Here is a 12,283-nt window from a genome sequence, read left to right on the forward strand (position 1 = left end):
GTAGACTGTACTCGTATCAATGGTTCACGGTAATTTGCTGCCTCCTCTGTGGTGCTTTCTTGGTGGCAGAACAAACTTGCGCACTGACTTTGGGCTTGGACGTGTGACTTTCTTTGGCCAAAGGAATGTGAGCAAGTTGGAAGCATGCCGGGCTTTAAATGTGTTCTCCTGGTTTCACGTAACCCTGCTTGAGTTCTTGTCCTCTGCCTTGATGACAGCTATTTCCAGATAGGGCCTGCTCCTCCAGCCCGTGCGGTGGAACGAGAAGCCACAAGATGCTGAGCCCAGCTAAAGCCACCATAGTCCAGTGCAGCCTGACAGTCGTACACAGACAGGGCCATACTGCAGCGCTCCTGTGATGCGAGGAAAAACAAAGGGCTGCTGTTTTAACCCACCAAGATACTGCTGTTTGTTACACAGCAAAAGCTGATTAAAAAATATTTATGTATACCAAGGCTTACAAAGTGAAACACAAATATATCTATTATGTTTTTTTTGTGTGTATATATGCATATACATAATATATAGTTCTGCTCAGTGTGTGTTCCAAGGCTTACACAAAAGGTTGCATTCTGTATAATTTTTCTATGTCTTGGTTTTTACACTCAGGGTTTTTTTGGCTATCTCTCTACGTGGATGTGTGCAGATCTAGTTCATTCCCTTTAAACAGCTGTCAGAGAAATCTTTCCAAATCATAAATTTGGTCATGTCACTCCTCTGCCCTGAAGGGCTGACAGCTGAAGTAGTGTTGGTGACAGTACTCCCAGCAGCGGGGGCAACAAGCCCTTCCTGAAAGGGGAACAGATGGTGCCTCACAGTGTCTGGGACAGTCCACCTTTGTGCACTTGGGTCCATCCTTCATATGCATTCTGGAAGCGGCTCCTCCTGGCTCTTTCCAGGGGGGACCTAGAAGAGGATGGTCAGGAAGACAAGCTAAAGTCCCTGCTGCTGCAACTGCTTCTAGAACCATAACTGGTATTCATCGTCTCTCTCTCCTCTACCACCCTTTCTTTCTTCTTTATTTTTTTGGTGGCTGGCCAGTACAGGGATCAAACCCTGGACCTTGGTGGTATCAGGACCACTCTCTAACCAACTGAGCTAACCGGCCAGCCCACCTGTGCTGATCTTGATGGCTTACCTGGTGGAATGACCCAGACCATATCCCTGAGGGGCCTGTGCCCTGGTCATTGTGCCCTTCTGAGGTTTAACTTTCTGTCTAAATTACTTACTGTCAAAATGCTGCAAGTGCCAAGAAGCACCCAAGTGGGTCAGCTGGTGCCAAACATCCTTGACTCCACTGTACAGCAGCAACCAGTCAGGTTTGCACAGAAAGAAGCAAGTGAAACCCAGGAAACTAATACTAAACCGTTTCCTGGCTCCACCCCCTGATTAGCAGTTCACTAATTGGATTTCCTTTCCATTTCTGTCCTTCAAACTAGGCTTGTTTTTAGATCCTGGCTTTTAATTGTATGTATATGTGTATAAAAGCACATGTGTATATATGGATATTTATGCGTGTATGTGTATATATATGTTATGTATGTGTATATAAGTATATATATATCTCAGAAGCTATTGGAAAATAGGAATACCACAAAAACACCCAGAATCCCACCATCCAGAGGGAAATACTGTCAACCTTTAGTGTCTTTCTTTGCAATCTTTATGTATTTCTTTGGTTTTTCTAAAATGAAAAACTACATGTGTTTATGTAAATGAGTATCTTATCTCTTTTTTTTTTAACTTAATAGTATATTGTGAATATTTCCCAACCCCTCTATCTTTTTAGTGTATTCAAAGAAGGGCAAAGGAATTAGGCTGATTGTGATTACTTCCAGATAGCATCACCCAAAGTAATTTTTATGGTGAGAACTGTTAACTTTAAATTAAAACAAAAACAAAAACACCCAAAGTGATTTACGTTTAGAAGGCAAAAATCAGCATATATAATGCGGGGCATATAAAATAACAATGACTACAATAATAATAAGTGTATTGTCTCTTCTAACTCAACAGCCATCTTATGAGTTTTGGGTATATTACTACTGTCATTACAGACGAGGAAATTGAATCCTTGCCAGGGTCACACAATTAGAACCTAGAATTGAAGTTCAAACCTAGATTTCCAGATCTCAAATCCCACTCTCATTACTGCTACAAATGGTTAAGACCAGTTTGCAGGGGCAAAGAAAGACCAGGAGGCAGAGCTTTTGGTGATGGATGGAAGTCCAGCAGAGCAGGCGAATCATGGCATCCCATGAGGACAGGGACAGGCCAGAGCTATCAGTCGAGGTTAGGAGTCTGCATTCAGAGGGCACACCTGAGGGCCCAAGAACTGTGACCTGCAGGTGGGTGAGAGAGGATGTGGCAGCTTCAAGGCACAGGAGCTGGAGCTCCGAGGGGGAGCCACAGGGAAAGACCTCAGTAGGTGGCAGGGAGGCAGCCCCTGAATGGAGGAGGCAGAACCCCACATCCTGAGAGATCAGGTGGAGGAAGGTGCTTGGGGAGGAAAGGCAGTGGGAGCCAGAAGTCAGGAAGTCGGGATTTTCTTCCCTTCTAGCCATCTACTCTGGATTACCCTGCCTGGCTTGGACACGGAGAGGGCGGCTTGTTAGAAGGAGGGGGGATAACACAGCTGTACAACACAAAATAGATTTCACACATTCACCAAAAGACATGTACATCAAGGTTCCTAGCAGCACTATTCAAAATCATCTCACGCTAGGCTGGCTGGTTGGCTCAGTTGGTTAGAGTGCAGTCTTGAAACACCAAGGTCAAGGGTTCAGATCCCTGTACCGGCCAGCTGCCAATTAAAAAAAACAAACAAACAAAATAGTCTCAAACTAGAAACTATGCAGATGTCCATCCAGTGGGCTGGATAAATAAATAGAGGTATAATCACACAATACTGCAGAGCAACGAGAGTGAACGAACTACAACTAAATGCAATAAAATGGATGAATCTCACAGTCATAGTGCTGAGTGAAAACAGACACAAAACTATACATTCTATGAGATTCCATTCCTGTGAAGTATCAAGACAGTCAAGACTATTCTATGCCCTTGGAAGTAAGGTCATGCGTGGGGTGGGAGAGTGGCGACTGTAAGGGTCATGACCACGGGGCTTCTAGGGGGCTTGTAATGTTCTTTAAAAAAAAAAATCTAGGTGCAGTTTGCGTTCGTGCATTCTAACTATTTTATCTAAACTTGAACAGGGATTTATTAGATTACAAATAAGAAAAGAAGTAAGAGAAAAGAAAGAAGCAAGAGTAGCCACAACAGAGTAATTCAAACCATTATGATGAAAAGAACTGATTTTTCTCAGCTTCCATCTATGGGAAGAAAATAGCACACTTTTGGCCATTTTGTTTCATTTTGTTTCTATGTGGTTACTCCAAACCATAACCTGTGATCAGGAGAATTGGCAAAGAAGAAGTTTCATGCTGTCGAATAATTTACGATCTCTCCAACTCGCTTTGAAAGGTTCAGAGCAATGGGCTGCAGGGCACGGTTCTAAGTAGCTTTGAAGCTCATTACATTATTCCTATGTAATGCAAATTGACAAGGTCTCTAAATTAGGCAACTTACTAGAAAATGAGGTCTGAAAGCTGGTTTTATGAGCAGCCAGAAGTCTGGTCTGAAAGACTTATCTGCTTGTGGCCAGGGCATGGGTGGGGAGTCCATTTTCCATGCAGGGAATCGGATGGTGGGCGGAACCAGGAGAAGACCAAAGTGAGAAGCCAGGGAATAGATCTGGGGACTGAACATTTCTCTGGGTTTTGTTTAGCAAATATTTATGCAGTGCTTTCTACGGGCCAAGCGCTCGCTTAGTATCACTGTGTGAATAAGGACTGATTTAATCCTTCCCACAAACCTATGAGGTGGGTGCTTTTGTCATCATTCTCACGTGAAAGTTGAGGAAACTGAAGCATAGAGGGGTTAAATGACATGTGTAAGGCCACACAGTTGCTGAGTGGCAGAGCCAGAATCCAAATCCAGACAGTCAGGTTCCAGATTCCTCGTTCTGAACACTGAGCTTTGCTGCTTGTCATCAGAATGGCAGCATGCCTCTAAAGATGGGGACCTTGGCTTTTCCCACTGCATGCTCTGCTGGAGAGACTGCTAAGAAGACTCTCCCTCTCCTTCTGCGCCTGCCCAACACATCTGCATATTGCAGTACTGCTAATGCCTGAGCTTCCAGCATTGATGCTTATTCTTCTGGGTTAAGTGCTCTGCTTTCCCAGTGTTCCTTATAGAAGGGCAGATACTCCTGCAAAAGGTCTGTGAATCAATGTCTGAGTGTAAAAGTTCACCTAGCTCTCCGGGAAGGGAAGGATGTGAGCACGGGGGGCCTGGAAAGGCAGGAAGACACCCAAAGCAGTGGTGGGGCTTGAAGACCAATTTCACGGACTTCACTGTTCTGTCTGAACAAAATGGGCCAGAGGCTGGCTCGGGCGCGTTTCTTTATCCACTCATTCATTCCTGATGTTTGAGTCCTTGACCTATGCAAGACCTCGTTCTAAGTGTCATGTGGGATGTAATGGCTTTATAACCTTCATCAGCCCTTGTGTGCCTCCTGTTTTAATTCATAAAACCCTTTCTCACACAGTCTTCCAGAGCTGGTATTATTATGCCTCATTACCTATGGAGAAAGTTAGGCTCAGAAAGCTTTCTGCCCAGGGCCACACAATTTGTGAGTGACAGCTCTGGGAGTAAAACCCACACCTTCAATTAATCTCTGTGCAGTAGCTAGAGAAAGTAGGGAGACTCACCCAATAAGTGTTTTTGTTTGTTCAATTGTGGTAAAATACATATATAAAATTTACCATCTTAACCCTTTCTAAGTGCCCAGTTTAATAGTGTTAAGTACATTCACGTTGGTGTGCAACCAATCTCCAGAACCTTCTAGTCTTTCAAAACTCAAACTCTGTACCCTTTAAATAACTCCTCATTCCCCTCTCACCCCCAGCCCCTGGATACCACCGTTCCATTTTCTGTCTCTATGAATTTGACCACCCCGGGTACCTCAGAAGTATTTGTCTTTTTGTGAATCATTTAGTGTAGTATCCTCAAGGTTCACCCATGTTGTACCATGTGTCAGAATTTTCTTCCTTTTAAAGGCTGAGTAATATTCCATTGTATGTATATACCACCGTTTGTTTATTCATTAATTTGTCAGAGGACACGTGGGTTGCTTCACCTTCTGGCTACTGTAAATAATGCTGCTATGAACACAGGTATACAAATACCTCTTTGAGACCCTGCTTTTGATTCTTTTCAGTCAATAACGCTTTTAAGATCAAGCATTAACATGAAAATAAATAAGCCTATGATGGAAAAAACTTTAGAGCAAGCATTGTGAAAAACAAAGTCAGTCTGATCAGTGTGGGATTCAGCCATTAGGGATCAGACCACGAGGCTCATGGGGAGGTGGTCAGAGCAGGCCCTTCTTTTTTCGGTGCTGCGCCCCACCCTCCAACAGTGCAGGCCCCATCCTGGGACTTTCTCCTCCTTGTGGGATAACTGGGCAGTGCCTCTAACACCTAATTCAGTGCTCTTTTCTGTGAGCAATTTGTCCATTTGAAGATATGGTCCAGGTCTCCAAGCACTGCCCTGGACACCTTGGCTGCTGCCTGGTCCAGTGGACCTATTCTTAACCATCCGTTTTCAGTTCCACACATGGCTGACCCATCATGTCCAGCCTGACCCCAGCCACCGTACACAGTTGGGGTCACAGCAAGTGACATTCTGGACATTTTTCCAGAATTCTGGACAAAACTTGAAATTATAAGAGGAAGAAAAAGAAAATAATTTCACCTAACCCCATAGTATCTATTATGGGCAAACTTTAAGACTCCATTAAACACACTGTGTCCCAAACACAGCTATATATAAGCCAGAGTCACACTTCCCATTCCTGCCTTGGCCACTTGGCTGGTGAGGGAAGAACATGTCTTTTTCATCATCAGAGACTTAACAGAGAAGCTTAGACTGTCCAGGAGCAGGCTGGCCACAGCAAGGATGGAGAGGGAGGTGTGGCGGCCTCAGCCCCCACCTGGAGAAGACTCCAAGCGTACACTGTGCTGAGAGCCAGGGATGCCTCTGTGACTTTGCTAATGTCCTCTGCTCATCTGCTTGGACGCATGAGTGTCTTAGTTTGGGCGTAGATTCATAAAGACCGGGATCACACCTATATTTCTTATTTCATCTTGGGCAGATTGACTTTTTTGTCTTGTCTCATAGCAAGATCTACCTTTGCAGGATCTCAGCATGGCAAATGGGATCAGAAAGGACACAGTCTATACAGTGTGTTCCCTTTGGTTTAGAAGTCCTAAGCAATCACTTTTAGTGGACGTATTGATCAAGGCCTGGTCTTTGATGTACAAAAGGCTACAGAATTTAGGCCAGCACTCAACATTTCCTTTTCCTCCAGCTTTTTTAATGCCTCAGAAGTAGATCATCAAGACTTACCTGCAGGCAAAGGAAAGCCCCTAACAATATCAAGGAACCAGGGAAAGGGGCATTGTCTAGTGCCTGATCAAAGGAGTGGGGGGTCCAAGGCTTCACCCCTCATCAGAGCAGCCGGGTGTCGGGCCCTCCGCCCATCTCCTTGTCTTTCTACTGCTCTCTTCTGTAATGGAAATACAGTGCTTTGGAAGCAGCAGATGAAAAAACAGGCATCTGTGCTGTAGGATGGGACCATGACCCCTCTCTATGAAATCACTGGGGTTGTTTCATAGCCCCCCGTGTCTGTGGCTCTCATTAGTCACTAATTGAACACTCAGAGGTGGCTGACAGTCAGGGCCAGTGCATGTATTATCAACATCTCCTCTCAAGCAAAACAAAAGTAACATTCAGGTCCGAGGCAGACTGGGGGCCTCCGCAGAAAGTGAGATTTAAATAAAAAGTGAAAATAGATACTTTGAGAAAGGGCATTTTATTTTTAGAAAAGAAAAAGAATTAGGAGAAGATAATGGTTGCCATGACAACAGCAGAACACTGCATATATTCCATAGGCCTGGCTTTCATCTGGATGCAGGGAGCAAAATAGGTGCCCTGGTGACTTTCTGAGAAAATTCAGAAGGAAATGAAAAGGCTGCCCAGAAATAGTATCTCACATTAGTCTAACTGCCATTTCACTGCCGTTTTATAGGCTTCCCAACACCACAGCCCTGTATTAACTTAAAAACCCATTTTCATGTTTGGCACAAAATTCATGTTAAATGAGAGTCTCCATTTCGTTTTTCTTTCTAATTGTGCTTTAAAAATTGAACTGAGAACAGCAGGCCCAGGAGCATGACCTGGAAACCCATAGTTCTCAGTTGAAAAGGGAGATGGTCCAAGCCTTTGAATTCACCTAGAAAGACCAGACGAATTGGTTGCTAACATTTAAACATATGGAGAAAGCACATAAGAATTCAAATTTCTGTCTTCTTTTGAAAATTCAGAAAACCTGACCATCCCAGATGTTCCCTTCCATGTGACAAAAATCAGCCACAGTCCACTCATGTCCCTATCACATTCTCTTCTGCCTAATACCCTTTATATTATTGCCTGGTCTCTATGAGCATTTGGGTTTGGCACCCCCATCTTGTTTTAGCTGAAATCCTCCTACATCAGCGCTACAAACTTTAGCACACATCAGAGTCACCTGAAAGGCTTTTCAAAATATAGATTGTTGGATCCCACCCCCAGAGTTTCTGCATCCGTGGGTGGGAGGCGGGAGGGCTGTGTATTTGCATTTCTAGAAATTCCCAGCTGTTGCCCTTGCTCCTGGTCTAGGGACCACACTTTGAGAACCACTGCCCTAGATTAACGATTCCTATACTTTTGTTAGCAAGGACCCCTTTCTTGATGATTTTCCTCAAATAAATGTACATTAAATTTAATACAGTGGGGAGCATATTCATTCTCGGCAGTTCATCAGAGGAAGAGAGCCACATTTTGGGGGGAAAGAAACACTACACTCTAGCTAAAGGGGTGTTGGCTAGACTGGCTCACTGAGACAAGGCAAGAAATGAGAAAGGAAAGGAGAGAAGAGGCAGACAGGGAAGAAAGGGGGTTTTAGCAAGAAGTCAGTCGGAGGGTCACCTTGCCTGTGACCCTCATCCTTGGAACCCCCAAACATACATGGTGTGAGTGGATTGTGTGTGTGTGTGTGTGTGTGTGTGTGTTTAAGTGGCAACAAATCCCTAGAGCTCTGTAGATGCTTTGGTGAAGGCTTTGGACTTTCTCAAACTATGAAATTGGGAAACTTGAGCCAAGTTTCCTCAGATATCAGAAGAGCGGGGAGACTCCAGCTGACATCTGGGTTTCATAAGAAAGATTTCATCGGAGTCAAAGTGTGTAATTGATTTTCCTCATTTTAAATCATCCAAGTGGTGTATGGCAGAGAATCTAGGCTTCTCTTCAACGTGAGATAACGCCCTGTGCTGTCTTAATTCCAGACAAAAGCCACAGCACTTGACCTTTTAGATAGTCTGTGCAGATTTATAGAGGGAAAACTCTTTGTTGGTCTTTTCTTGAAATACTGATCATAGCTCTCGGACCTTCTTTATTTCCTTTGAAGACCTTTGAGGATCTGGAGATACCTGGGAATGCCTCCTGGGCTGGTGTCCAGTCTAACATGGATTGGGAGGAGTCCTGTGATAACGGGACCTTGGAGGGCCATGTAATAGGCCTGGTCTAGAAATATTCAAAATGGACATTTTATGATATGTGTCTAACATGTCTTATTACTGAGTTATACGATTGCATATATGCAAGCATTATGTAGATGGGAACATGCTATTCAGCTATCTTTCCTATTGAGCACCTACTTACAACATTTTATGTTCATTTTTTAGTTTAATAGTCACAACACCCCTGAAAGGTAAGGATTTTATCCTCATTTTAAGTGCAGAAAAAAAAAAAACATGCTCAGAGAGGTTTAATAACTTTCCAAATGTTATTTCAGCTGAGAAGTGGTGGGGCTGGGATTTGAACTCAGATCTGTCCAACTCCAAATTCCCTGTTGTTTTCTTCTGAGCACCCCACTGCTTGCTGCTTCTCAAATAAAAGGGGTTGCCTTTATTTTTATTTCTGCAGCTTTTGAGTGTGACAAGCAATATTCAGATTTGCTTACATTTGTTTGATGTTTAAAACCTATCCCTCCAGCCCCAAGAAAAGCATAAAGGAAGAACTTGTGCTATATTCCTTTGAATGACAATATTTGTATTCCTAAGCATAAACTCTAAAGGAGTCTTCTCATAAGGGTAGTGTATGAAAACGGCTGCATGCCCCCAGCTCCCCAGCTCCCTATGCTTTTTCAGCAAGAAGTTCCAGCAGGACATGGACAGGCTTTGCAAGGAAGAAAGTTCCAGTTGGCTTTCCGCTGAATCTGATCTCTCAATTTTCCTTAGTTGTTTTGACATGCTAGAATGAGATTCAAATGAGATGCTATCATAATGACCAATTTTCCCTGCCCCCTCTCTTTCGTTAGCTACTCTCACAGCTGGGCTTCATTTATGTGCCCATAAACTAGCTCCTCTTCCCAGCACAGTTGTGACTACAAACCGGGAAACTGAGCTAAACCCAAAATAGCAGCCAAACTCTACCAGTTCTGCTTTGCTCAGCTCTGGCTGCCATTTTGCTTGAAGAAAAGAAAATAAATAAATAAATAAATAAAGGCCAATTGAGAAGGCAGCTGTTCATTTTTTCCTCTGTGTAGAACACTAAGAAAGAGCTGAGGAGGGTGCTGTCATTTTGTCGTGAGGTTTCTGTCCGGCCCTGGGCATTCTGTTAACCAGAACTCCCAACTAATCAGCATTCCTGCCTATCCGGAATGAACTACTGATAGATGCGTAGAATGTTGGTCCTGAGGAAGATTCTGAAGTAGTTGACCAGTCACTCACCTGGCTTCCTTGCCAGAAGTCTCCCCCACCCACTCATTACCTGGAGGTGATGCTCCACAGCTGATACAGGGATCTTTCTAGACTATGAGGGCTGAGTGAGTTTCACCCTGGCTTCAATTCTTCCCTGTGAGGTCTGTTATGACCATATACCTGCTGGCTTTTCTGGTCTCATATTGTAACGTCTTCCTGCTTCCATGTGCTGTGGATAACCTAAGTTGGATCGTGTCCCTCCTGATCAATCCTCCAAACCCCCTTGGCATCCCACTGCATGCAAAATAAAATCCCAGGTCCTTATATGGGCCTGCCCAGGAGACCCTCTGCAATCAGCCCCTTACTGTCTCTCTCATTTCATTTCTTACTGCACCCCCCTCCCCTCCCCCACTCTACACCAGCTCTTCTGGTTTCTGTACTATTCCAAGCCCATCGCAGGGCCTTGGCACTTCCTATTCCCTTGACCTGGAGCACTCTTCCCCCAGATATCCACATGGCTCCCTCCCTTAGCCCCTTGAGATTATGGATCAAATGTCAGAGAGGACTTCCTGGACCTCTCTTTATGGAAATGGCAACTCTTGTCCCTCTTATCCTTTTACCTTGCTTTAGTGCTTTCTTTCTATCACACCTGAAGTTACGTATTTGTTGCTTATTTTTCTTACTGCTGTCTCCTGCATGAAAATGCAGTTGCCATGAGACAGTATCCCTTGAGTGGAGACTACTGTGTACCCCATGGTAGGTGCACACCTACCACATTTTAAATGAGTGAATCTGCTCCCATACTGCTCTCAACACTATACAAACTTGACAGGAGTTTTCACACCGCTGGGTTTAAAAAATGTCTTTGAAATTGAGGAATAATTCCAGTAAAGTGCACAAATATTAATTGTACAGCTTGATAAATATTTTTATATATACATATACATATTACGTATGTATCCAACTAATCAAGATATACGACTTTTCCAACATTTCTGAAAGCTCACTCTAGCCTCCCCTCAGTCAGTACCCACTAACGATAACCACTATTCTGACCTCTATCATCATAGATTAATTTTGCTTGTTTTTGACCTTGATGTAAATGCAACCATACAGCATGTATTCTTTTGTGTCTTAATGCTTTCTTTCATTGTATGCAGGCATCAGTAATTTATTCTTTTTCATTGCTGAGTAGTATTCCGTTCTATGACTGCACCACCATTTATTTATCCATTCTTCCATTGATTGACATTTAGATTGTTTCCAGTTATAGTTAAGTGAGTAAAGCTGCTGTGGACACTATTGTACAAATCTTTTGGTGGACATAAGCAATCCTTTCTGTGGGGTTTATAACTAGGAGTGAAATTATTGGGTCACAAGATATACATATGTTTAGTAGGTACTGCCAAATTTTTTCCAAATTGATTGCTCCAATTTACACACCAGTGAAAAAAGAAAATTCCAGTTGTTCCATATTCTAGCCCATATTTGACATTGCCACCTTTTTTTTTTTTTTGAGGTGGCTGACCAGTATGAGGATCCAAACCTTTGACCTTGGTGTTATAACAATGCACTCCACCCAGCTGAGCTAACCAGCCAGCCCAAATGTTGCTGCTCTTAAATGTCAGCCATTTAAAAGTATAGTGCTATCATATGGTTTTAATTTACATTTCAGTAGTGACTAATGATGTTGGTACCTTTTCACATATTTATTGTCCATTTTGATATCATTTTTTATAAAGTGCCTGTTTAGTTCTTTTGCCAATTTTGTCTGTTTCTTATTTACACTCTAGATACAAGTCCTTTGTCAGATATATGTATCTCTTCCAGTCAGTGGCTTGTCTTTTTCATTCTTTCAATGTTTTTTACTTGTTTGTTTTTGCTAAAACTTTAAATTTTAAGTTAACCCAATTTATCAACTTTTTAAAAGTTAATGTTTTTTTAATGCCTCATTTAAGGAATGTTTGCTTATCCCAAGATCATGGAGACATTTTCCCACTTTTTCCCCTACATACTTAATGGTTTTTACTTTCACATTTAGTTCTATTGTGAGTTTATTTAGCTCTATTATGAAACGATCTGTTGTGAATTGATTTTTGTGTACGGTGGGAGGTAGGGATCAAGGTTCTTTTCTTCCCCATATGGATATCCCACTGATTCAGCAGTAATTACTGAAAAGACCATTCCTTCCCTACTGAATCACCCCAGGGTTTTTGCTGTAAATCAGGTGTTCATATATGCCATACCTCTATGCTTTCACCAAATCTTCTTCCATCTATCTGATTTGCCTTCCTTGTCCTTGTCTATTGTTTGAGCGCTTCTCACCTTTCAAGACTCATAAACATCATCATATAAGCCTTTCCTGTGAAGACTTTCCAGACCTCACCACCTACCCTGCTTCCCTGTAGTCTTTAATGCCC

The sequence above is a fragment of the Cynocephalus volans genome, chromosome 3, assembly GCF_027409185.1.
Source record: "Cynocephalus volans isolate mCynVol1 chromosome 3, mCynVol1.pri, whole genome shotgun sequence".
Taxonomy (NCBI): domain Eukaryota; kingdom Metazoa; phylum Chordata; class Mammalia; order Dermoptera; family Cynocephalidae; genus Cynocephalus; species Cynocephalus volans.